The sequence below is a fragment of the Desmodus rotundus genome, chromosome 7 (assembly GCF_022682495.2).
Source record: "Desmodus rotundus isolate HL8 chromosome 7, HLdesRot8A.1, whole genome shotgun sequence".
Taxonomy (NCBI): Eukaryota; Metazoa; Chordata; class Mammalia; order Chiroptera; family Phyllostomidae; genus Desmodus; species Desmodus rotundus.
In genome coordinates, this window is record NC_071393.1 from 97781265 (window position 1) to 97805977 (window position 24713).

At 36.9% G+C, this 24713-nt stretch overlaps 1 protein-coding gene and 1 pseudogene across 2 annotated transcripts in view; one reads left to right on the top strand and one right to left on the bottom strand.

Moving 5' to 3' along the window:
- GLCE (glucuronic acid epimerase) overlaps positions 1-24713 on the top strand; it is a 108048-nt gene that overhangs the window by 26831 nt on the left and 56504 nt on the right. The window contains exon 2 of one of the 2 annotated variants that reach the window (XM_024568518.3): positions 19427-19518. The exons of the other annotated variant lie outside the window; for it this stretch is intronic. The gene's annotated coding sequence lies outside the window, so the exon portion shown is untranslated. The remainder of the gene's footprint in view (positions 1-19426; positions 19519-24713) is intronic. 2 annotated transcript variants of the gene reach the window in all.
- LOC112312000 (COP9 signalosome complex subunit 4-like) lies at positions 6680-8599 on the bottom strand (annotated as a pseudogene).

The following is a 24713-nucleotide window of genomic DNA, read 5'->3' on the forward strand; positions in this document are numbered from 1 at the left end:
CATAGAACATTGTCCTCAGAATAAGCAGTTGAGATCAGAGCAAGTAAGCAAAGGAGCAAGAAAAATTGCCAGCAAAAAGGAAATCTCAGTCTTTTATAACCTGATCAGAAAAGTGATATCCCATCACTTTTGCCATATTCTCTCCTTTAGAAGAGTCACTAGGCCTAGCCCACCCTCAGGGGAACAGGACATACCGCAAGCATGTGAATACCAGGGGGCAGAGATCATTGGTGGTGCATCTTAGAAGTCTGCTTCCCAATCCCCAAACCCTGGTACTATAAAATGCTTAACTTGTTGAGTGAATTACCTTTTCCCCATGCACCCTCCTAGCTGGTAGCATTTCTTTGTAAGAGGGCTGGCCAAGGGTACAAATTCAGTTTGAGACTATCAAATGATAACTTACTACTTAATAGCAAGCTATATTTTGAGATAATTCAAGCATCCCTGTCATTTTCAGCACACTTCATTTTATGACCTGGGGGGACAGACATAATGATATATCAAAATCTGTGCCGTTGAAGTGCAGCTAAATTTCTACTGTAAGATAATCTTTCCTTACAAAAATAAGCCTCAAACAGGCTGTAATCCATATTAGATCATATATTTTTATTTTTTTAATATTTTGCATAGTTTAAATATTGAGGCAGTTTAGTCTTTAGAAGAGAACTAAGGAATCTCATCGTAGACTGGTAACATGTGAGATATTAGAAATGACTTGTCTAAGCTTATCTTTTTACAGAGAGAGAAATGGCCACCCTGTGACATACCCAGGCTTGCTGGTGGTAGTAGAGCCAATGCCAGATCCCAGACCTCCTGATTCCCTCAGCTCACCGAACCATGCCACATTGCCAATAATAAACTATACCGGAACCACTTAGGGATCTTTAAAAATGCTGATGCCTGTCTCATACCCAGACATTCTGATTTAATTGGTATCGGGTGGAACTTGAGCATTGGGATTTTTAAAAGCTCCGAGTTTGGGAACCTGTTCCATAAAGGTATTAATATGCTTAAGGACTTGAAACCAAGGCAAAATCAATAGTACAGACTTCCATCCATTCTGATTCCTTAATCATATATTTGGCTAGGTTTTTTTCTGGGCAGTAAGAAAAATCTTTACGTTGAGAAATAGGCAAGAGTTCTGCTGAACAAAGTCTTTCTTAATAAAGCTGCCCTTCCCCTCATACTATGTATTTTGTGAATGAGGTAGCCTGCAACAAGGTTCTTCTTACTCATGAAATAGGAGAACAGTTCTTTGACACTGCTCAGGAAAGGAGAAAGTCTTCTGCCATCTGTGTTGTGGCATGTTCTGCTGTTGTTTTAACTAGATAAAATTCTAATTGTGGCTAAACAGATTGTTTATGAAGTTGTTTTTAATATTTTAGAGCAAGTGCAAAGAGGCAAAGAAATGGTTCCAAATTTCAAAACAAAAGGCCTTTCCTTTGAAAGTAAATCAGGATTTGACACACTGGGTTGTTTAATAACACATTTGAGTGTATGCCCTTGGTACTGTATGTTGCAAAGAATGTGATATTTGAAGTTTGATTGTAACTATTTTATAGAGCTGTCATGTGCTCTTTGGCACAATGCTGACCAAACATTGCAACTAGAAAATACTAATTCTTTTTATTTCAAGATATCCATTCTGTTAAACAAGATCTTTCCTTCATAATGGCATGTGGGAGAAGTGTAAAGTAGGAGAGTTAATAAGAATAGGAGATTGTGATCAGATTGAAGTATTTAAGAATTTTAGATCTTTTATTGCAGTAGTGACAGGATGGTGAGAAGAAGCAGTGTATTGGGGTTGCTAGAACAGAGGTTAAAGGGAATGCGTGAGTTTTCCATTTCTGCCATAGCACATCGCTACAGACTTAGTGGTTTAAGCAAGAAAAATTTATCTTATATTCTGTAGGTCATTAGGACAACATGGGAGTCCCACAAGGCTAAAACCAAAATTTCAGCATGGTGGTGTTCTTTTCCGGAGGCTGTAGGGCAGGGTTCTTTTCCTTGCAGTTGTAGGGCTTAAATCCCAATTGCCTTGCAAGCTGTTAGATGAGGGCTCTTCCCAGTTCCTAAAGCCCCCCCTCATTCCTTCATTTGCAGCCTGCCTTCCTCCATTTTAAAGGCCAGCAACAACAGGTCAGGTCTCTTTAAGACTTCCAGTATCTCCTCCTTCTGTCTCGTCTCTCTGACCCATCTTCTCGTTTTCTCTCTCACCTTAAAGGACTCCTGTGATTACATTGGGTCCACTTGGATCATCCAGGATAATCTCCCCATCTCAGTGTCCTTGACCTTAGTTGTAACTGGAAGTCCCTTTTGCCATGTCAGGAAAACTAGGCCAGGGGTTAAGGGAGAAGGGCAGGGATGTCTTCAGAGGCCATTATTCTGCCCATCTAAGGTGGTAGGTTCCTGGAGTCCAGGAAGCCAGGCGTCAGTACTGACGTAACTGCTGAAAGTCTTCATTTATCCAAAAAAAATTTTTTTATTACTCTGTGCTAGGTATCACAATAGGCACTGAGGTTATTGTAGTGAACAAGACAAGACATGGCCCCTGCCCTTATGTATATGGCAGTATGCTTATAAAAAAACAAACAAAACAGATACAGCAATGCTCTATAAAGGATTCTTTGTGTGTTTTATGTGTATGTAAGTTCTTTGAAAGCAGGTCCTAGTCTAGTGTTTTCTGTGTTGGCCCTTCACCCCACCACTGAAAGTGTTTTACATACTAGACTAGATGCTCAACAGATATTGTTAACAAAGGTTTACTTTGTTTTTCCTTTGTGGTGTTGGGAACTAGACTTTGCTCTCTTTTTTGCTATGTTCTGCTCCAAAAGCAGTGAGGAATTTTGAGTTCAGTAATCCAGTCTCAGGTGACAGTTTAAGATTCTGCTGAAGAATTTTTTAAAAGGCCTTAAGAATCATGTATGCCCTGGCAGGGCAGCTCAGTTGGTTGGAGCGTCATTCCATACACCAACGATGTTGTGGGTTTGATCCCAGTCAGGGCACATGCCTGGGTTGTGGGTTTGATCCCCAGTCAGGATATATATGGGAGGTAACCGAGCAACGTTTCTCTCTCACATCAATGTTTCTCTCTCTCTCTCCCTCTCTCTCTAAAATCAATTTTAAAAAATCCTTAGGTGAGGATTTTTAAAAAGTGAAAGAATTTTCACTTACTCCATTTTATTTTTCTTAGTAAAAACTCTAGAGTGCTAAAATGCTGTCATCTTATAAATTGATAAATCTTCACCTTTTCCTGCTGCATTCAATAGCCAGAAAATACTTACCCAGTTAAAAAATGATCAACAGTTGCTTTAAATAAGTATGTATCAATAGATAGTAAAGAATTGCCAACCCAGAAGCATATTAAAACAAACTTCTCAATATGGCTTTTCTGTAAATGGATAGACTTAAAATAATGAAAGAGATTTACTATGTGTTATTTACATCTCTTAGAGCTTCCGCCTTCCTCATGTACGATCCCTTATTGCCCTACCACTATCTGCTGAGTGTCAGTCTACTCTTTATGGGAAAACCGACGATTCTTATCAAGTGTTCAAAGACTTCTAGAGACAGTTATTCTTAATTTTCTCAGAGATGGTCAAGGTTACAATTATATACTATGTAGTTTCCCAAAGCTGCAATGTGGAATATTAGTAATTGATGGATTGGGGTAAGCATTGGTGTAGGTCATTTATAGATAATCTACCCTGGCATTAATTCCAAATTTGACCATTATGGAGGATTTTTTCTTCTTTTTAAAAAAATTTTTTTTCACTTGGAACTACTAGTGAGTGGCTAAATATACCTGTAACAGAAGTTTGGGCTACAAAGTGTAAATGTCACATGGGCTCTTAGGCCACCTTAATACATACTGAATTCTCCATCCAAAATTCCTTCATGATTCTTTGCCAATTTAACATTATTTATGTATAATTTCTTATCAATATGACTCTTTATGACTCTTTCTGTCTCCAAACAAATAGCCAAACTATGTTTATACAAAATTTAATTTCTGAAAAAATAACTTGGAATAGTGGATAGAAAATTCATTTGATTTGCTTATGAAGAGATAGCTATTGTTGTATTAAGTTTGGATGATACTAGTTTGAGTGAAGGAATATAATAGCTACTTTCATTTTATAAAGGTGGTTTAATGTATTATAATCTATAAAACGTTACTAGATAAAGTTGATTTCTGTGAAAAAAATTTTTGGCTCTCTTCTCCATCTGTTAGAATAAGCACATTTGTAGAGACTTAAAGCACTTAAGTTTTTGTGTTGGTTTGTTTTTAAAATATATTGATTGTGCTATTAAAGTTGTCTTGATTTTCTCCCCTTTGCCCCCTCTCTACCCAGCACCCTCTACTCCCTCAGGCAGTCCCCTATTGTTCATGCACGTAAGTTCTTTGGCTACTCTATTTCCTACACTGTACATTACATCCCCATGGCTATTCTGTAACTACCTATTTGTACTTCTTAATGCCCTCACCTCTTGACCCGTCCTCCCTCACCCCACACTCCCATCTGGCAACTATCAAAATGCTCACTGTATCCATGATTCTGTCTCTGTTCTTCTTGTTTGTTTAGTTTGCTTTTTAGATTCAATTGTTGATAGATTTGTATTTTTTGCCATTTTATTGTTCATAGTTTTGATCTTCTCTTTCTTAAATAAGTCCCTTTAACATTTCATATAATAATGGTTTGGTGATGATGAATTCCTTTAGTTTTTTCTTATCTGGAAAAGCTCTGTATCTGCCCTTCAATTTAAAGTGATAGCTTTGCTGGGTAGAATAATCTTGGTTGTAGGTCCTTGCTTTTCATGACTTTGAATAATCCTTGCTAATTTATCCCTTTTAGCCTGCTAAATTTCTTTTGAGAAATCAGCTGACAGTCTGTTTTTAAGATTCTGTCTTTATCTTTAACCTTTGACATTTCATTATGATGTGTCTTGGAGTGGGCCTCTTTGGGTTCATTTTGTTTGGGACTCTCTGCACATCCTGGACTTGTATGTCTGTTTCCTTCACCAAGTCAGGGAAATTTTTTGTCATTATTTTTTCAAATAGGCTTCCAATTTCTTGCTCTTTTCTCCTTCTGGAATCCCTTGATGCAAATGTCAGTACACTTGAAGTTGTCCCAGAGACTCCTTACACTATCCTCATTTTTTTGGATGCTTTTTCTTTTTGCTGTTCTGTTTGGGTGTTTTTTGCTTCCTTATATTCCAAATCGCTAATTTGTTTCTAAGTGTCATCCACTCTACTGATGATTCCCTATAAATAGTTGTTAATATCAACAGTTCAGGGGTGTCAAACTCATTTTCACCAGGGGCCACATCAGCCTCATAGTTGCCTTCAAAGAGCCGAATATAATTTCAACTCCTTAACAGTTAAGGAGTAGTTACATTTATATAGTCCCAAAATTCTTTTGGCCCTTTGAAGGCAACTGCGAGGCTGATGTGTGGCCCCCGGTGAAATTGAGTTTGACACCCCTGAATTAGTGTATCTTTTGTTTCTGTTTGGATCTTTTTCATGCTGTTGAGGTTCTCACTAACCTCTTTGAGCATCCTTATAACCACTGTTTCGAGCTCTGCATCTAGTACCTTGCTTATCACCATTTTGTTTATTAGTTCTTTTTCTGGAGTTTTGTGTTCTGTTCTTTCACTTGGGCCATGTTTGTTTCCTCATTTTGGCAGCCTCCCTGTGTTTATTTGTATGTATTAGGCAGAGCTGCTATGTCTCCCAGGCTTGGTAGAGTGGCCTAATATATTAGGTGTCCTGTAGGGTCCAGCGGCACAGTTTCGCCTATTACCGAAGCTGGGCGCCCATTGTGTTTACACACTCCTCTTGTAGTTGAGCCTTGATTGCTGTTGGCACATCCAAGGTGAGCTACCATTTGTGTTCTGTCCGTGGTCACCCAGAAAAAGCAACAAAGCAATCCACAAATGGCTAGTACTTGTGCTGGGCTTGGAGGTACCCTGGCAAGGTCAAGCTGTGAAGCAAAGCTTGCTGCTGCTAGTGCCCTGCTGAAGGCCACTTAGTGAGAGGTACGGGCTTGCTAAAGCCAGATGCTGCTTTTTTGAGAGAACTTAGGAAATCTGAAGCATGGGTCAAGACAAGCCATTGGTATGGAAAAGCCACTGGAAACAACTTGGGTGGGCCTGAAAGTTGGGTGGGGCAGGGCTTCTGGGAATCAGCAGTGTGGAGCCAACAGTGTGAACCAGGCTGATGGAGTCTCAGATATGGTGCATGCCTCCTGGCTCTGTGGCTCTGTGGGGTGAGGGGGTGACTCAGAAAAGAACAGTGGCCTCTGCCAGCACTCCTGTCTGGGAGAAAGCTGCCCTCCAGCTCTTGCCCTGATGCTGGATAATTCAGTTCCTCCCGGTATATTTCTGGTGCCTTTCAGTCTGCTGCCCCTGGGCTGGAGCTCAGAGGAAGTGAGTCCAAGTAAGTCTGCATAGACCCTTTAAGAGGAACAGCCAAGGACTCCAGAAGTTATGGAGACTTATCTTCCTGGCACTAGAAGCCCGGGCTGGTGGGCCTGGTGTGTGGCTGGGGCCCCTCAGTCCTGAGATATCCCTCCCGATTCTTATCTGCTACACATGGGTGTGGGACCAACCTGTTCAGTGTCTCTGCCCCTTCTATACCAGTCTCAGTGTGGTTTCTCCTTTAATTTTGTAGTTTTAGGACTTCCATTCAGCTCGATTTCTGACAGTTCTGAGTGATGGTTGTTCTGCAGTTTGGTTGTCATTTTGATGTGGTTGTGCAAGGAGGCCAGTTGTGTTTACCTACGCCATCATCTTGACCAGAGGAGGGAACTACACATTCTTAAATGCTTGTACCTCTGCCGTAATAGTGTCCAGCATAAAAGGATTGAAATATATAAGGTCATGATGCAAATGCTTTGAAGATAGTGAAATTAGTCCATACCACATGGAAAAATATGTAGTTTGCACAGAAATTCTGCACAGAAGTGCTGGCAAAAGCTGTTGTTCCTTTTGTGGGCCCTCCCCTGCATACAGCCACATTTGGGCTTCCAAGGCTTATGCTGTTTATTCTGGTGCTAATTTTCTCCAAAAGGTTATTTACTTGGGAACAAAGCGATTGATTCTCTTTGTCCCATGTTGGCAGGGCCTCTCATGTTTCAAAATGAACTATTCCACCAATCTGGTCAATAAATCCGTTCATACGTCCTTCTGTTATCATTATGCTGTCTATTCTGCCTTCACTTCAGGGATCTTTAAAAGAGCTCCAAGTTCTTCAAAGTTAATATTATTATATAATTTGCTTGCAGACAACAAATTGTGTTCACTAACAGCTCTGTCCAAGATGCTAGAATCATCAGCTGTAGTTCCTTCCATTTTGGTGAGGCATGAGCATGGCAGCAAATTCTTGAAGTTCATTTCCTCTGATGATTCTGTTCAGGTACATTTTCTCTAGGATCCCATAAGCAGCAAGTTGCATCTTTCATCCTTAAGAAGAGTAGTGAGCACTCGAGAATGCTGTTGTCTTGCTGATGCTAACATGGTACAGTGCAAACGTTTTAAGGCCTCTGTCTTTCACTTTTGTGCACTGTTGTCTTGTAAGAGAGCCCATTGTACCTTTGTGCAGCTTCAGTGAATTTTCTTCAATAATCTAAAACACATGCATGGCCTACCTCATAATGTCTCTGTAAGTGTTTGTTGGTTGATTCATTCTGAAGCAATGATGCTCAATTTATATAAGCATGTGCCTGGACCGGATCAACATCCTCTAGATACAGCCTAGCATTCTTCAGTTGTGTCTCCAGTTTATAATCCACATCGTACTATTTTTTTTTACTGTTTCCAAAGGAATTCCTACCAACACTTGGTCCGCCTTTCTACAACCTTCTTTCTCATATGTGGTTGCAAGATGCTGTCTTATGGAAGCAACCTGCTCCTCAGATGAAATGACTCTAGGCTGGATCTTTTCCAAGGTGAAAATAAAAAAGATTTCTTTGGCTGTGCCATCAGGCAAGTTAGGGAGATATGTGCAGGAATCAGTCAGCAACTGTCGAGCGATCATAAGGCTGACATTTTCATTTACCATCGCTTCCACAAAAGCTTTCAAAGCTTCTAGTTGTTCTGCCCCAGATAACTGAATGGGATTTTCTAGGATCTGACTATATTTGCCCACCAGGTCTTTATGAGAGCTGTTCGAATTCATGAGCTGGGCCAAATCTTGTCACATGACTGCTGCCATCTTTCTTCCAGCTCAGCCAAGCTCTGTGGATTTTTTTGCTGTCTCAGTGTCTAGGAAAGGGTAGCATCCTGTTGGATTTTGTTCATATGTAAAAATTCTTATTCAATGGGAACTTTTGAAGACAGCTGGAAGTATATCAGTGAGTGGCACAATGATAAAAATGACTGAGGTTCTCGATTCTTTTGAAAAGAGAGGGAAAAGCCCTTTTGTGGTTCTGGACCTTAAAATAAAGGAGTAATTTAAATACAAGCAGTGCCACAGAGAGACAGATGAAATTTACTGTCTTACTGAAAGCTTTTGAGAGGTGCATTGCATCTTTAGAAGTCAGATTTGAGTTATTAAAGCAGCCTTTGTTTAGTAAATTGAACATCTGAGAAAATTACATGGAGGAATAAGTATGTTTTAATGAGTGTTGAAACTAAAATGGCCTTAGTGAACTCTTAGAGTGACTATATGAATGACTTCAGTTAGAGAGGATAAGGTTCCAGATGTAAGTCATATATTTTTCCAAATGTGTTTCTGGGCAGAATAATCTTAAATTCTTGAAGCAAGCCATTTCACTTCTAATCAAATGTAATATTAGGAAAACAAAAAGTCTTAAGGCAAAAACTATTTCATACATAAGTGTTTTGTTTTTCATTTGAAATTAGTGCACTTGTAGACTGGCCTTATTAAAAAATATATGATTCTTTTAAATAAAGTGTAGCAATGTGAAATTGTTGCTAAACTTACTAGCACAACTGAGAACAATTATATCCTTAAAACAGAAGTAATCATTGAGTTTCACTTAAATACTAGTATTTGGCTGAATATGCTCTTTAAAAATAACACCTAAAACAAATTTAGGAGTGGAATAGATTAAATAATATGATAAAGGTGTTTAGGAAAGGTAGCACCTTTGTACTTATGCTTTTTACGTTTAGATTAATTCTGCCCTGGCGAGTGTGGCTCAGTGGATTGAGCACCAGCCTGTGAACCTAAAGGTCACTGGTTCGATTCCCAGTCAGGGCACATGCCTGAGTTGCAGGCCAGGTCCCCCATTGAGAGCGTGCAAGAGGCAATCTTCTCTTGCACATCATTGTTCTCTCCCCCTCTCTCTCCCTCCCTTCCCCTCTCTTTAAAATAAATAAATAAAATCTATTAAAATTTTTTAAAAATTTAAATTCCTATAGTATATGGATTTGAATATTTTGTGCCATGTGTATGTATAGTATATACATTATCTGATTTACATACAATATATAGTCAACCATTTTACATTTTTGTTTCACCTTGCCCTACTTACTCAAAGAAAACAATTTTTCCCCTGATAATAAAGGTAGAAATAAATTATTGTGTTTTACTTTTTTATTTTTAGAATGGTCTCTCTGCATTTGAACTAGAATTAAACACAAACATTTTTTCCCTCCCAGGAATACTCTAGCTATAAATCAGTATTCTTCAACTTTAATGGAAGTTCTTTTATGATGATGCCATTAAGTAGATGTCAGGATTTACTCTTCAATTAGGTGCGGTTGTGATTGTTAGCAGATTAGATTCCTTTGCAGGTGATGGACTACCTAGAGGAACTGACATTTAGGTTATTGATCTCCCAGTGACTCCACATGTCAGGACTGAGCTGCTGTATTTGTCACTGCTCTGTCTTCAAAGTAACCAAAATAAACAAGAGAGTATTTATAGACTATAAAATCCAAACTAAATATCCTGAGAAAACCTTGCTGGTTTAAAGGTTATTTGTTTGTTTTAGTTCATAAATTTATTTTTTAAAATGAACATGTGGTGAAATTGACTTTCTGTGCACAGTTGATGAATTTTAACACATCTGTAGATTCATGTAGCCATCATCCCAGTCAGTATCCAGACAGTTTGATTAATTCATGAAATTCCTTCATGCTATCACTTCTCTTTGTAGTTGCACCTTTCTCACCCTGTCAGTAATTCATGACAGCCCCTCTGTCGTGTTAGATTTGTCTTTTCAAAAATGATCACTTAATGGAATTAGCACAGTATGTAGCGATTTGAAACTGTTACACATGCATTTATTTACTTAGCATGATGCCTTAAGGTTACTTTTAAGTACATAGTAGTATTCAATTGTGTGGATGTACTGAGTTTGTACATGCATTTTCTGAAGGATTGTGAGTTGTTTCACGTTTTTAGCTAAGTTGAACAGAGCAGTCAATATTTGTGTACAGGCTATTGTGTGGATGTGATCATTTCCCTTGGGTAAATAAATACATAGTGTTGGGATTGCTGAATCAGATGGTAAATGTATAGTTTAACTTTATAAGATACTGCTAAACTTTTCTGTTTTCTAAAGTGTCCGTACCACTTTGTATTCCCATCAGCAATGTATGATAGTTCTAGTTGTTCTGCCTACTTGTCAGCACTTGGTATGGTCAGTCTTTGTAATTTTAGCCATTTTAGTAGGTCTGCAATGATTTCTGATAATGGTTTTAATTTACATTTTCCTAATAGCTAATGATGTCGAACGTCTTGTCATGTGCTATTTGCCATACATATATCCTCTTGGTGAATGGTGTGTTCGAGTCTTGTGACAATTTTTTAGAATAATAGGAACTATACTTGGGAATAGTTATAGATTTATAGAAACATTGCAAAGATAATGCAGAACTTCCTATAAGGATGGCATCTTACAAAACCAAGTAGATTTGTCCAAAACAAGAAACCACCATTGGTACATTAACCAAACTCCAAATTTTAAATTTGGATTTTGCTGGATTTTCCACTAGCTGCCTTTTTCTGTTCCAGGATCCAATACAAGACTCTACATTGCATTTGTTATGTCTCCTTAGTCTCCTATAGTTTGTGGCAGTTTCTCAGTCTTTCCTTGTTTTTTTGTAACCTTGATAGTTTTGAGTACTAGTCAGTTATTTTGTAGAATGCCCCTCAATTTGTGTTTGATGTTTTTATGATTAGACGGAGGTTAAGCATTTTAGGGAAGATTTTCATCATATCATGGGGAATACATGATAACATCGCTTGGTTAAGGTTATGTTTGCTAGGTTCCTCCACTGTAAAATTATTTTGTCTTTCCGTATTCTGTTCTTTGGAAGTGAGTCACTAATTCCAGCCTACACTCAAGGTAGTGGGGCAATTGCTTCATTTTATGGATGTGCTTCATTTTATGAATGTATTAGATATTAAGCAGTATATATGTTAAGTTCATGCCAATGTCTGTGACTCTAACCTGGGACCATACGTTCATTCTAGCCTTCTCCCCTGACTTACTGTAGTTTCTCTCTGACAGTGAGAAGCCTGGCTTCAGTCATTCATTCACTTACTTGTTCCACCCCAGTGTACATCTAAAGCAAGTTCACAGTTGTTAACTAGTACCACTGTGAGAAATAAATTTACCATCTAGAGTATAGTGTTTATGTACAGGTCCTTTTGTATTTAGACTTAAAGTTCCATTCAAGACCCTGCTTTCCAGATTTACTTAGGTTAACTCATTTTCCCATACTCCCTTCAGTGGGGATATGCTATTCACTTATAGTATAGTCAGATTCATTTGTCACAGACTGTCTTCTATCTTGAAATCCCCCCAACATTTTAGTTGATGATTGAAAATTTGCATACACTAAAGTTCAGTCTTTGTGATATATAATTTTATATGGGGTTTGACAAATGCACAGGGTCATTGTACACTACCCTTGTACCATATAGATAATTTAATCACTTTAAAAAATCCTCCTGTTAAAAGGATCTGGCCCCAGTTACAATGTGTGGATGGCAGAGGGTCCCCACACCAACAAGTAATTCTCAGACCTCAGCTGGATGTCCTACAATTCAAGTCAATTCTGATACTATCTATCCAGAGATAATGTCAGATTCCTCAGATTAAGGGCTCAATCCCGTAAGACTGCTGTCTCCTGCCACACCTCCACACTTCAGATGCCAATCCAAAGTCTGAATTGTCACCTGTGCTTCTGACCCTCCAGCTGTAGATTGGTGATTTCCTCCTTGGGTTTGATTAATTTGCTGCAGCAGCTCATAGAACTCAAAGTAACACATTACTTACAAGATTACTGGTTTATAAAAGGATATATAACTCAGAAACAGCAAGATGGAAGAGATGCGTAGGGCAAGGTATAAGGAAAGGGTGTGGAGCTTTCATGCCCTCTCCAAGCCCACTGTTCTCCCCAAATTTTCACATGTTCACCAACCTTGAAGCTCTTTGAAACACTCCTATTTGGCTTTTATGGAGGCTTCATTGTGTGAGCATGATTGATTAAATCATTGGATGTTCCCATTGGTGATTGATTCAACCAATGGGAACAGCCTCTCTTTCCTCCCTGGATGTTGGGGGTAGGGTTTGGTGACTGAAAGTTCTGGCCTTCTAATCATGTAGTTGATTCTCCTGGCAACGAGCCCCTATTCTTAGATGCTTTCCAAAAGTCACCTTATTAACATAAACGAGCACTGTGGTGGGAAGGGGCTGGTTATGAATAATAAGACACTTATTTCACTCTCATGGTTCTCAATTATTTGATGTTGAAGACAAGAGACCAAATATTATAAGAAAGGATGCTTCCATTGCACTTGCCACTAGAGAAATTCCAAGGGCTTGGGGGGCTCTGGATGAAGACCAAACGTATATGAAAAATCTATTTTGGTGATCTGAATGACCAAATATATATGTTTCTTTTAAGTCACAGTATTGCAGCCATGCACCTGCTCTGTAGTCAGCCATTTCCGTACCCTCTAATCCCCAACAGTCTCTTTTCTTTTCCTATGCTTTCGCCTTTTCCAGTGTGTCACAGTGAATGCAGTAATGCAGTGTGCAGCTTTTTGGGTCTGACTTCTTTCAAGATCTAGCAAAATTCATTTAAAATTTATCCGTGTCATTGCATGAATTCAAATCGTTTATTTCCTTTTATTCCTGCAGAGTACTCTATTTTATGGGTATACCAAAATTGATTTATCCATTCCCCTTATTGGAATAACCTTCTAGGCCCAGCATGGAGCCACTCCTGCCCAAGGTTCCATGTCAGCAAAGCAAAACTTACTGTGTGCCTGTAAATACTCCACTTGACCAGAAACGCAGTTATCCAGTCCGCCAATCCCCAAATGCCAAGCCAACTCTTCTCACCCCGAACTGTGTGGCCCTAGCTAATTAGATGTTTTCTGGTTTTCTGTTCCTTGTTCTTCATTCTTTATCTTTAAAAAAACTTCCTGCCTTCTGCCCTACTTTGCAGTTCTCTGAATGAAAACTGTCCATTTCAAGAAGTGTTAAGTTTGTATCAGCCAAATTGTTTTCTTTAGTCATTTTAACAACCTGTTGAAGGACATCTTGGTTCCTTCCGGGTTATGGTGATTATAAGTAAAGTTTCAGGTAAACCATCATGTGCAGATTTTTTTTTAATTTATTATTCTTTTTTAATTAATTAATTTGTTTTTATTCAGTTACAATTGTCTGCATTTTCTCCCCTTCCCTCCACCCCACCCCAGCCAGTCCCACCTCCCTCCCCCACCTCTACCCTCCCCCTTGATTTTGTCCTTGTGTCCTTTATAGTAGCTCCTATAGACCCCTCTCCCCACTATCCCCTCCCCACTCCCCTGTGGCTATTGTTACAATGTGCAGATTTTTGTGTGACTGTAAGTTTTCAGTTCACTTGAGTAAATATATAGCAGTTTTTTATTCATTCTAATTGGTGTGCTTTTATTCACATGTAAATTGTTGAGTTTTGAGAGTTCTTTGTATGGAGGGGGATCCAAAAGACCCAGAATTTATTTATTAAAAAATGTGTATTTATTCTTACATGTTTAAACTTCAGTCACCTTCAAAGTACTCTCCATTTGATGCAATACACCTATGGAGACATTTTTTCCACTGCTCAAAACAGTTTTTGAACTCGTTGATTTTGATTCCTTTAAGTGCTTCTGCCATTTTTTGTTTCACCTCTTCCACATGGGCAAAACATTTCCCTTTGAGGACATTTTTCATCCAGGGAAACAAAAAAACATCGTTCAGGGCAAGGTTGGGTGAATAGGGAGTGTGGAGCATTGGGGTCATGCCCTTTATGATAAAAAACTGCTGAACACTCATTGTGGTGTGGACAGGTATGCTCATAAATAACCTATCATGAAATGAGCAAACACAGTGAAAGAATCTTAAAAAAAAAAATTCACCGAAGCCGAATGCAGCCTCTCACACCACCACCAGCTGGTACACTGATACAGATGGGTTCCTAGAACACTCACCTAGCGAGGGAAGCCTGTACTACAAGAGTCCCGCCCTTTATAAGATAAATAATGGTTTTTTGGGTCCCCCCTTGTATTCTGGCTACAAGTCCTTTGTTGGATATCTAATCTGCAAATATTATCTCCCTGTTTGTAGCTTGTTTATGTTAGCTTAACTATCTCCCCAAAGCAAGACTTTTTAATTTTGATAAAGTCCAATTTATCACTTTTTACTTGGGTGTCATATTTAAGAACTCTTTGCCCATCCCTAGGTAACAAAGATTTTGTTCCTTTTTTTGGTAAAAGTTTTATATTTTACATTTAGGTTTGTGACCCATTTTGAGTTAATTTTTATATAAAGCAAGAGGTTTAGGTCAAAGTTGTTTTTTTTTTTCTTTTCATATGGATACTCAGTTGTTCCAATACTATTTGTCAAAAGACCATTGCTGTTCTCATTTTATTGACTTTGCACCTTTTCAAAAATTAGTTGACCATGTTGTATGGAACTATCTGTGGACATGCTGTTTTATTCCATTGATCCGTATGTCTATCCCTTTGCCACTATCACACTGTCTTAATAACTGCTATAGCTTAAAGCCTTAGAATTGAATAGGGTGATTCCTCCAACTTTCTTCGTTTTAAAACATTTGTTTTTAATAGCTTTGGTTACTTTAGTTCTTTTCCCTTTCCATATTAATTTTTGAATTAGCTTCTCTGTAACTACAAAAGATCCTGGGATTTTAACTGAAATTGCATTAAATCTGTAGACCAGTTTGGGAGAAAATTGACATCTTTACAATTTGAGTTTTGTAGTCTGTGATCATCATCTGTATTTCTATTTACTTAATTCTTCTTTGACTAACTTCATTAACATTTTGTAGTTTTTAGGATATAGATCCTACACATATTTTATTAGATTTATACCTGAGTATTTTGTTTTTATAGAGCTATTTTGAATGGCATTATTTAAAATTTTTCAGGTTTCAAATTGTTCATTTTTTAGTATACAGAAATATAATTGACATTGACCTTATTTTTTGACCTTGATAAATTCATTTATTTCTTCTAGGACGGTTGTTTGTTTGTTTGTATTCCTTGGAATTTTTTATGTAGTTATCTCACTTACAAATAGGGACGGTTTTGTTTCATACTAGTCTTACCAGTCTGCAGTTATTTCTTTTTTAATTTTTTTTAATCCTCACCTGAGGACATGCTCATTGATTTGAGAGAGAGACAGAAAGAGAGAGATCAATGAGAGAAACATCAGTAGATTGCCTCCAGTATGCACTGTGACTGGGATCGAATCTGCAGACTTGGTATGTGCCCTGATGGGGAGTCAAACCCACAACCTTTAGGTGTATGGGGTGGTGCTCAACCCAACCGAGCCACCAACCAGGACTGCAGTTATTTCTTTTTTAAATGTTTGGTAAATTAGTGAAGTCATCGTGGACTGGAGAGTTTCTTTTTTTAAAAGTCTTTTAACTACAAATTCAATTCATTTCATAGTTACAGGACTATAACTTACTATCATTGTGGGTGAACACTGGAAGTTTGCAGTTTCAGGGAATTGGTCCGTATAATCTAAGTTGTCAGATTTATGTGCATAAGATTGTTCACAGCATTTTCTTATTATTCCTTAAATGTTTGTAGGGTCTATGGCAAAATCTTATGTATACTAATATTGAGAATTGGTGTTCTTTTTTCCCTTTTTGTCTTTGCCAGTCTTTCTTGTATTGAACTTTTCAAAGAGCCAATTTGGATTTTACTCATTTTCTGTATTATATTGCCTGTTTCAAATTTACTGATTTCTCCTGTTTATTATTTTCTTCTACTTGCTTTTTAATTTGGGCATTTTCTAATTTCTTAAAATTAATCCTTATTATTAATTTTAGACCTTTCTTTTTTCTAATATAAGCATTTAATGCTATAATTTATCCTCTGATTACTGCTTTGGCTGCATGCCATAATTTTGACTTGTTGTCATATATTTAGTTAAAAATATTTTCTGTTTCCCTTTGAAACTTCCTTTTTGACCCATGGATTGCTTAAAAGTGTGTTTTTAAATTTCCTACTCTTTGGAGGTTGTTCTGTTATTTTTCTATTGTTGATATCTAGTCTAATTTTATTATTGATCAGATAATATCCTTTATGTGATTTAATTTCTTTTTTTTTCAGTTTATAAAGGTTTATTTTATGAGCCAGTGTATTGGTTTTCTACCACTGTATGCAAATTTTTTAAAACTACTATAAAAGTGGCTTTAACAGCACAAATTTATTGTCTTACAGTTCCAGAGGTCAAGTGTGAGACCAGTTTTACTGAGCCAAATTCCAGGTGTCAGCAAGACTGCATTTCTTTCTGGAGACTCTGTGGGAGAATTTTTTTGTCCTTTCTACCTCCTAGAGGTGTTCACTTTCCTTGGTTCATGACCCCTTTCAACAATGGCTTCATTACCTATGGCATTATATTTAAAGAATGTTTCTACTATTCTTTTTTTCTTTCTTTTAATTGGTGTTTATAGATCTTTTACATTTGTGTAATTATTAATATATTTGGATCTGTGCCTACCATTTTCGTTTCTTCTTCTTTTTCTTTTTATTGTTGCCTCTGTGTTTTGTTTCTGTGTTTTCTCTCCCTGCCGTCTTTTGGATTGAGTTTTTTTTTGTTTTTGGTTGGGTATTCCATTATAATTTATTGATTGTGTTCTAAACTGTATTTGTGTGGGGGTTTTTTTAGTGGTCACTCTAAGAATTACAATGTACTTAAGTTTTCACAGTCTACTTAACTTTTTACTACTTCAAGTGGCACATAAAAATGTACTACCATTCTTTTTTATTGAATTTATTGAGGTGACATTGCTTAATAAAAATTATATAGGTTTTACATGTATAATTCTGTAATACATCATCTATATATTGTATTGTTTGTTCACTACCCCAGGTCAAGTCTCCTTCCATCACCCTTTATCCCCACTTCTACCTCCTCCACCCACATTTCCCTCTGGTAATTACTATAAAAAAGAAAAAAGAGAAATATACCACCATTGAAGTCACTTTACTTGCCCACTTATGCTGTAGTTGTGTTACATATTATATTGTATTACATACATATTAAAATATATACTTTGGAAGCCCCATCAGATAACATTATACTTTTTTACTTTCAATTATGAAACTAATTTTAAAGTACTCAAAATGATAAGAATAGTCTGTTATATTTACTCAGATACTTAACAATTATGCTGCTCTCTCTTCATTGCTGGTGTTCCAGAGTTTCCTTATGATACCCTTTATCATCTTTGGAAGAACTTCCTGTAGCAATTCTTTTAAAGTAGTTCTGCTGTCAACATATTCTCTTGTTTTCCTTCATCTCAGACTGTCTTTATTTCACCTTCATCTTCCATTTCACGATTTTTTTGTCTTCAGTTTTCTGAAGTCTAATTAGTATGTGTCTGGTCATGGATTCCTTTGTATATATTCTGTTTGGGGGCTTGCTCTGCTTCTTGAATCTGTAGGTTATATCTTTCAGCAAATTTGGAAAATATTTTAAGATATTTTTATGACACTGAGCTCTTCTGTTTTGCTGGGGTTCTAGTGTCACAAATATCGAACCTAAGGCACTCTTGTTTTTTTCAGTCTTTTTCTCTCTATTGTTCGCATTAGATAATTTCTACTCATTTTTATTAAGTTCATTGACGTTTTCTCTTGTCATCTCTGTTGTACTATTGAGCTCATCTAGTGAGCTTTTAATTTTGGTTATTGGTATTTCTCTAATTCTGAGATTCGCATCTGGTTCTTTATATCTTTTGTTTCTTTTCTGAGTCTTTCTATTTTTCCACGTGTTTCAAGAGATCTTTACCTGGTAAAACAGTTAAAATAGTTGCTTTAATATTTTTTATATCTTCCTTAGATAATTCCAGTATCTGTGTTTGCTTGGTATAGGCATATTTTCCCATGTAAGTTGAGATTTTCCTGGTTCTTCTTAATGTGAAGTAGTTTTGGACTATATCCTGAGCATTTTGACTCTTATGTGATGAGACTTTGGGTCTTGTTTAAACTGTATGCAGAATGTTGATATATTTGTTCAGTAGGCAATCAGCCCATTTAGGTTCAAACTACAGGTCCTGTGGGTAGTGGTTACAACATCAATTTTCAAAGACTTTGCCAGGCTATTTGGATTTGGAACTCTCCTGCATGTGCACCACCCATTGGCCATTCTGGAACTTGGTAGTGGTCTGTCCCATGGGTTCAAGTCTCAAAGTCTGTATATGCTTGTTTGGGTCAGATCCACACATGTGCTGCTTGAGGGTAAGCCCAGGGGTTCATAAGCAACTTTGAAGTGTTGCTCTCCCAAGCTCCTCCTTTGGGGTCTTCCAGTAATTTCTGATTCTTTGGGGCTCCTCTTTTCCATTCTCTTACCAGAAAGGTAGAGACTTATTTATCCCTCTCCAATGTGCATTACCTACAACTGTGTCCATATCTAGGGCCAAGGGGCAGGGGGACAGAAGGAAAGGAAAAAAGCAACAGGGATTCACCACATTCTCTTGGGAGCACAGCCACTCTGATCAGAGAGGAAGGTGTTCCTCTCCATCAGTCTTAGGGTCTTGGTGGCTTCTATTGCCACAGCTGCCACAGGAGGCTAAGCTTCAGGGAATGGAGAAAAAAGTAGGGAGGGATTTCCATACTTTCTTGTAAAGAGATCACTTTCCTTTTCCTAGAGCCCCCCACTAGACGGCTTCTGAAGCTTTCTGTGTGCCAATGCCTACTTCCGGGTGGGGCTGTATTAAGTTCAGGCTGGAAGAAACCAGTGGGAAACAAAATGCTCTTTCAGTGATACTTCTCATTCTGGTCTTCTTACCCAAGCTGCTTGCTAGTGTTCACTTTTCAGAGTCCTCAAGTAGGTGCTCCATGTAGTCTGTCTTGTAGCCACACTCACAAAGTGGAGTGTGATTACCCCATTTTATCTGGTACTGGAATCTAACTTAAAAGTTTTTAATTTTGTTTTTCTAGGAATTTGACAAGAAACTGAAGTTTTGATCAAAAAGTATTTTGAGTTTGAAACCAGACATGTATTAGAGTTTAGATTCTTTCATTTGATTAAGGTAAGATTATTTAATAACATTTAATCATTTTCATACTTATATTTTAATGTGTGCTTTATTAACACATTTTGACTTTTCAATCTACCTGAGGTCCGGACCTCAGAAAATTTTTTCATGGCTCCTTTGTGATTTGAATAGCTAATGGTCCAGGTACAACTTCCAGATATGAAGCGAACATGTGGTTATATGTTTACTGAAGGAGCTGTGTATTGATAATCAGATCTGTTTGCCTAGTGCAGGAGTTGGCAAGCTGTGGCCTACAGGCCCGTCACCTGTTTTGGTAAATAAAGGTTTATCGGAACATAGTTCACCCATTAATTACAGGTTGTCTATAGTTGCCTTAGCGCTACAGTGGCACAGTTGATTAGTCACGAGAGTGTCTGTAAGGCCTGCAAGCCTAAAATCTGGCCCTTTAAGAAAATTTTGCTGACCCTTGGCCTAGATCACTAAGTCAGGCTGTTCTACTATGCTTTATAATTATAACATGTTAGGTGATAGCTAACCAATTTTCAGTTGTCAGTAAGTGCTGTCAAGTATGAAAACTACTTGAAGATTTCAATATGCATATGAGTAGATGTTCTCCTACCCCAAGCCATACTTCTTGAAGTGAAGGGTCTGTATTATTTCTTAGAAAGAGGTATTAATTTTCTGAAATAATTGATTTCAAAACTAAGTACTGTGAGCAGCTAAATGCCATGTGCTTGTTTCTGGGTAGGTCTTTATTTTGCTTAGGTCTTTAAAAATAAAAGTTTATATGAAAAAGGTCAAGCTTGTTCCTGCCCTAATAAATTTTCACACCGATGTATTTAATTATGTCTTGTCTTTCTTGGTGAATTTAAATAGAAGTAGTAACATTTTGAGAGTAATGATTATATGTTTTTAGTATCTGTCTTAGTAACAGTGATTTAGATTATATGAAATTTTAAATGAAAACATTCTGTTATAAAACTGTGCTTAGTGCTTAAAGTTGGAATTATATTTATCTCTGAAGTTTATATTGAATTACTTACACCTGTTTGCAATTCCTAAAATTATGAGTGTTTAAAAAACATAAGATAGAAGGAGAAATTAAAATTTGACCCTAGAGAGTCTATAAAATCTTTGCTTGGCCTCTCAGGAATCTCTTGGCTGAAGAAAAAAACATATTTTTTAAACCTGACATATAAATTAGAATTTCCAAGCAATCTCAAATTAAATACAGTAGCAAATGAAATACATGATAAAAGAATTTTCTTGTTTTGAATTTGTTTTGGAAACCAAAATTGTTAAAAGACATTTTTTGCTAGTTTTTGGATAATTTTAACAAAATAAAATAAGTTTCTGAAATCTTCATCTCTTAAGAATCAAATGATTTGAAAAATATCCTCTATTATGTCATGTGGAACCTGAGATATATTTGGATTCCTAAAAGACTTCTGTGAGGTATCTTTGCTTGTGTTCTAAAAAGTGAGTTTAAAACTTCTAAAAATTTAGTTTTTAAAAGGGAGAAATGTATAAATTTATCTGTAAGAATATCTTTGAGTAGTTTTATACCACAATACATTTTATATTTAAATCAGTATAGATTAGAATTAGAGTTATTATACATATGAATTATAAAAGACACATAAAATGAAGCTGCAGAAGAATCGATACGAATCCTGATAGGGTGGGTATGTGAATGATGCCACCGTAGTATGCTGTGTGTTGTGGTCTAAACTGGATTGCACTTGTAAAGTATCTATCTGATTCACAGACTGATACTTATGGATAAGAATTCCTTTTATTTTTATTTTATTTTTTAATGCATTTTAAAAATCCTCACCCAAGCATATGTTTATTGATTTTAGAGAGGGAGAAAGAGAAAAAAACATCCGTGTGAGAGAGAAACATTGATCCGTTGCCTCCTATACACGCCCTAACTAGGGATCGAATTCACAACCTTTTGGTGTACGGAACGATGCTCTAACCAACTGAGCCACCTGGGCAGGGCAAGGATTTCCTTTTAAATGATAGATGATATAAGAACGTACTGCTAAAGCTTTTTGCCTCTATCAAAATCATATCTTAAGACATCTTTTTAAAAAATCACTCCTGATTTATATTTCAGTATTGTACTTAAAAGAAAACAACTTGCAGAAAAGTTCACAATTTGATATTTTTCTTCCATATAATCCTCTATACAATCTTACTTTTCTAAGTCAACATAAAATATTTTATTTTAAAAATCAAATACTGAGTCATTGCCAGTTTGACAGTGTTATTGAAATTAGATATGTGTGTGTTAGACAGCGGCAGAAGTTTTTTTAATGGAATACACTGCTTGTCTTTTGTATGGCTGGGTGAGAAAGGGCTTGGGTAGACTTGTTTTCGAATTTTTTCTATTCATATCTTTGACGGTTTTCAGACTAAAACAGAATTGGTGTTGCAGTCTATTCAGGCTGCTATAACAAAATAGCATAACTGGATAACTTACAAACAATGGAAATTTATTCCTCACAGTTCTGGATGCTGGGCAGTTCTCAAGATCAAGGTGCCAGCAAATTTGGTGTCTAGTGAGGACCCACTTTCTGCTTCATAGATGACTGTGCTTTTGCTGTGTGCTCCCATGGTGGAAGAGATGAGGGGCACCAATTCCTTTTATGAGGGAGGGTCCTAATCACCTCCCAAAGTCCCCTCCTTTAAATACCATCACATTTGGAGTTAGGATTTCAACATGAATTTTGGGGGTGACACATATATTCAGTCTATAGCAGTCAACTTTTTAATTTTGTAGACCTTGATCAATGTCATTGTATAGCATTAGGTCAATAAAGAAAATAGTTTGGAAATGAACTTCCAAGGTTTATCCTCATAGGAGATAATGTAAAAACATCTTAACTGTAATTGACCACTGTGGGGTTTTCTTTAAAAAAACTTTAAGTAATATATTCTTCACAGCTTTTCTTTATACAGTTCATTTTCTACCAAAATAATTTTTTTAGAATAAAAACAATTTTATTCACAGAATTTGCTATCCAGAAGTGTATACACACATTTGAAAGAGAGTAATAAAGGCTATTTTTTAAAGCTTCCTTTATTCTTTTCTTTTTTAAAATTGTTATTCTTTTACAGTTGTCCCAATTTTTCCCCCTTTGCCCTCCTCTGCCCTGCTCTCCCCCTCCTCCCCTGCTCCCACAGTTAATCCCCACACCATTGTCCACGTCCATGGGTCATTCATACATGTTCTTGGATTAGTCCCTTCCCCTTCTTTCCACCATGATCCCCCTCCCACTCCCTCTGGCTGCTGTCAGTCTGTCCCACGTTTCTGTGTCTCTGCTGCTGTTTTGCTTGTTTGTTTATTTTGTTCATTGGATTCCTCTTATAAGTGAGATCACATCGTATTTGTCTTTCACTGCCTGACTTAAAGCTTACTTAAATTTTTTTCATTTTGGAATAATTTTAGATATACAAATAAGCTCTAAAGATACACAAATTCGGAAGTACAGAGCTTTTTTTATATTATTCATTCAGCTTCCCCTATGTTAACATCTTATGTAACCTTAGCACAATGATCAGAACTAAAGAATCAACAATGGCCACTAAAGTACAGACATTATTGGAATTTCACCAGTTTTTCCACTAATGGCCTTTTTCCAGGATCCCACATTACCTTTATTTGTTATATTTCCTTCGTCTCCTCCAATATGACAGTTCCTCAGTCTTTCCTTAGATTTCATTACCTTCACACTTCGGAAGCCTGCAGGTATTTCGTAAAATGTCATTCAGTTTGGTTTTCTCTGATGTTTTCTCATAGTTAGCTTGAACTTACAGATTTTGGGAAAGATGACCAGAGAGGTGATGTGTCCCTCTCAGCTCATGATGTCCGGGGTTACATGATGTCAGTGTGACTCGTTACTAGTGATGTTGTTAACCTTGATCACTTGGTTTGGTGATGTCTGCCAGATTTCTCCACTGTGAAGTTACTGGTTTTCCTAAATTAATAAATATTTAGGGAAAATACTTCACGGTTACACAAATGCTTTTGTTTCTCCTTAAATTTTTGGCCACTAATTTTAGCATTAACTGGTGGGTGTTGCCTACAGCAATTATTACTCTGATATTCTAATGGTGATTTACTATTTCATTCCTTCCTTCTACATTTATTAATTATAATTCATCTTTAAGAAAGATTTGCCCCTCCCCTCATTTATTTTATCTAATCATGTATTTATATCAGTGTACACTGATGGATATTTATCTTATTCTCTGGATTAGACTTGCAGCTATTGTTATTTATTTTGTTGCTCAAATTGTTGAAGCTTTGGCCACAGGGAGCCCTTTGAAATTTGCTTTTGTGTTCTTTCAACATGTTTTGTGTGTTGTGTGTGTGTGTGTTTTAATGTAATTTCTTAACTTTCTGTCTCTGCAAGATGCTCGAGGCTCATCTTCTATTTTCCCTGCTGCAGGCCTGGAATTACCCACTTTCCAAGGAGCTGAGGTCCATCTTATTGGAAAATAGTATTTAGAAACCAACTTCTGGTACTAGATGTTCTCATTGCTGCTGAAATGTTACTGCTTCTAGGGCTTTCAGTGGTCAGAGCTCGGAAATGTATGCTTATATGCTAATCCGTACATATACAGGGTGGTGGCAAAAGTAGGTTTTTGTATGAAAAATAATATAATAATAAATAATAATACAAGAATAAGCTCTATGTTTTGCATATTCACAACTACAAACCTACTTTTACCCTACCCTGTATATATACACATCTATGTTTATTTCTGTATGTGTTATCTACCTGTATATACAGAAACAAGTTAGTTTATACTGATACCTCCAAATCCAATCTAGTACCATAGGGATTATTCTAGCATTTCTCTTTTGCTTATTTGCAACTACATTTACATATTTGATATGCATGTATAGATAGTAGTTTTAGAATTGGTAACCCATACTCCTATGAGAAACAAATTTATCAAACAGAATACAGTGTTTGTAAACAGTTCTTTTTTATCTTCATTGTCACAGTATCCAGCCAAAATACTCGTTTCCAAAGTTAATTAAGTCAGGTCTTCTCTGCCATATCTCCTTCAGTCTGCGTGTCATTCACTTCTAACACAGTTAGATTCATTTGTCACAGTTTGCATTCCATCTTCAGTTTCCCTGACACCTTGGTTTGTTTAAATTTGCATTCTGGAAAATTCACTCTTTGTGTTGCACAGTTGTGGGTTTT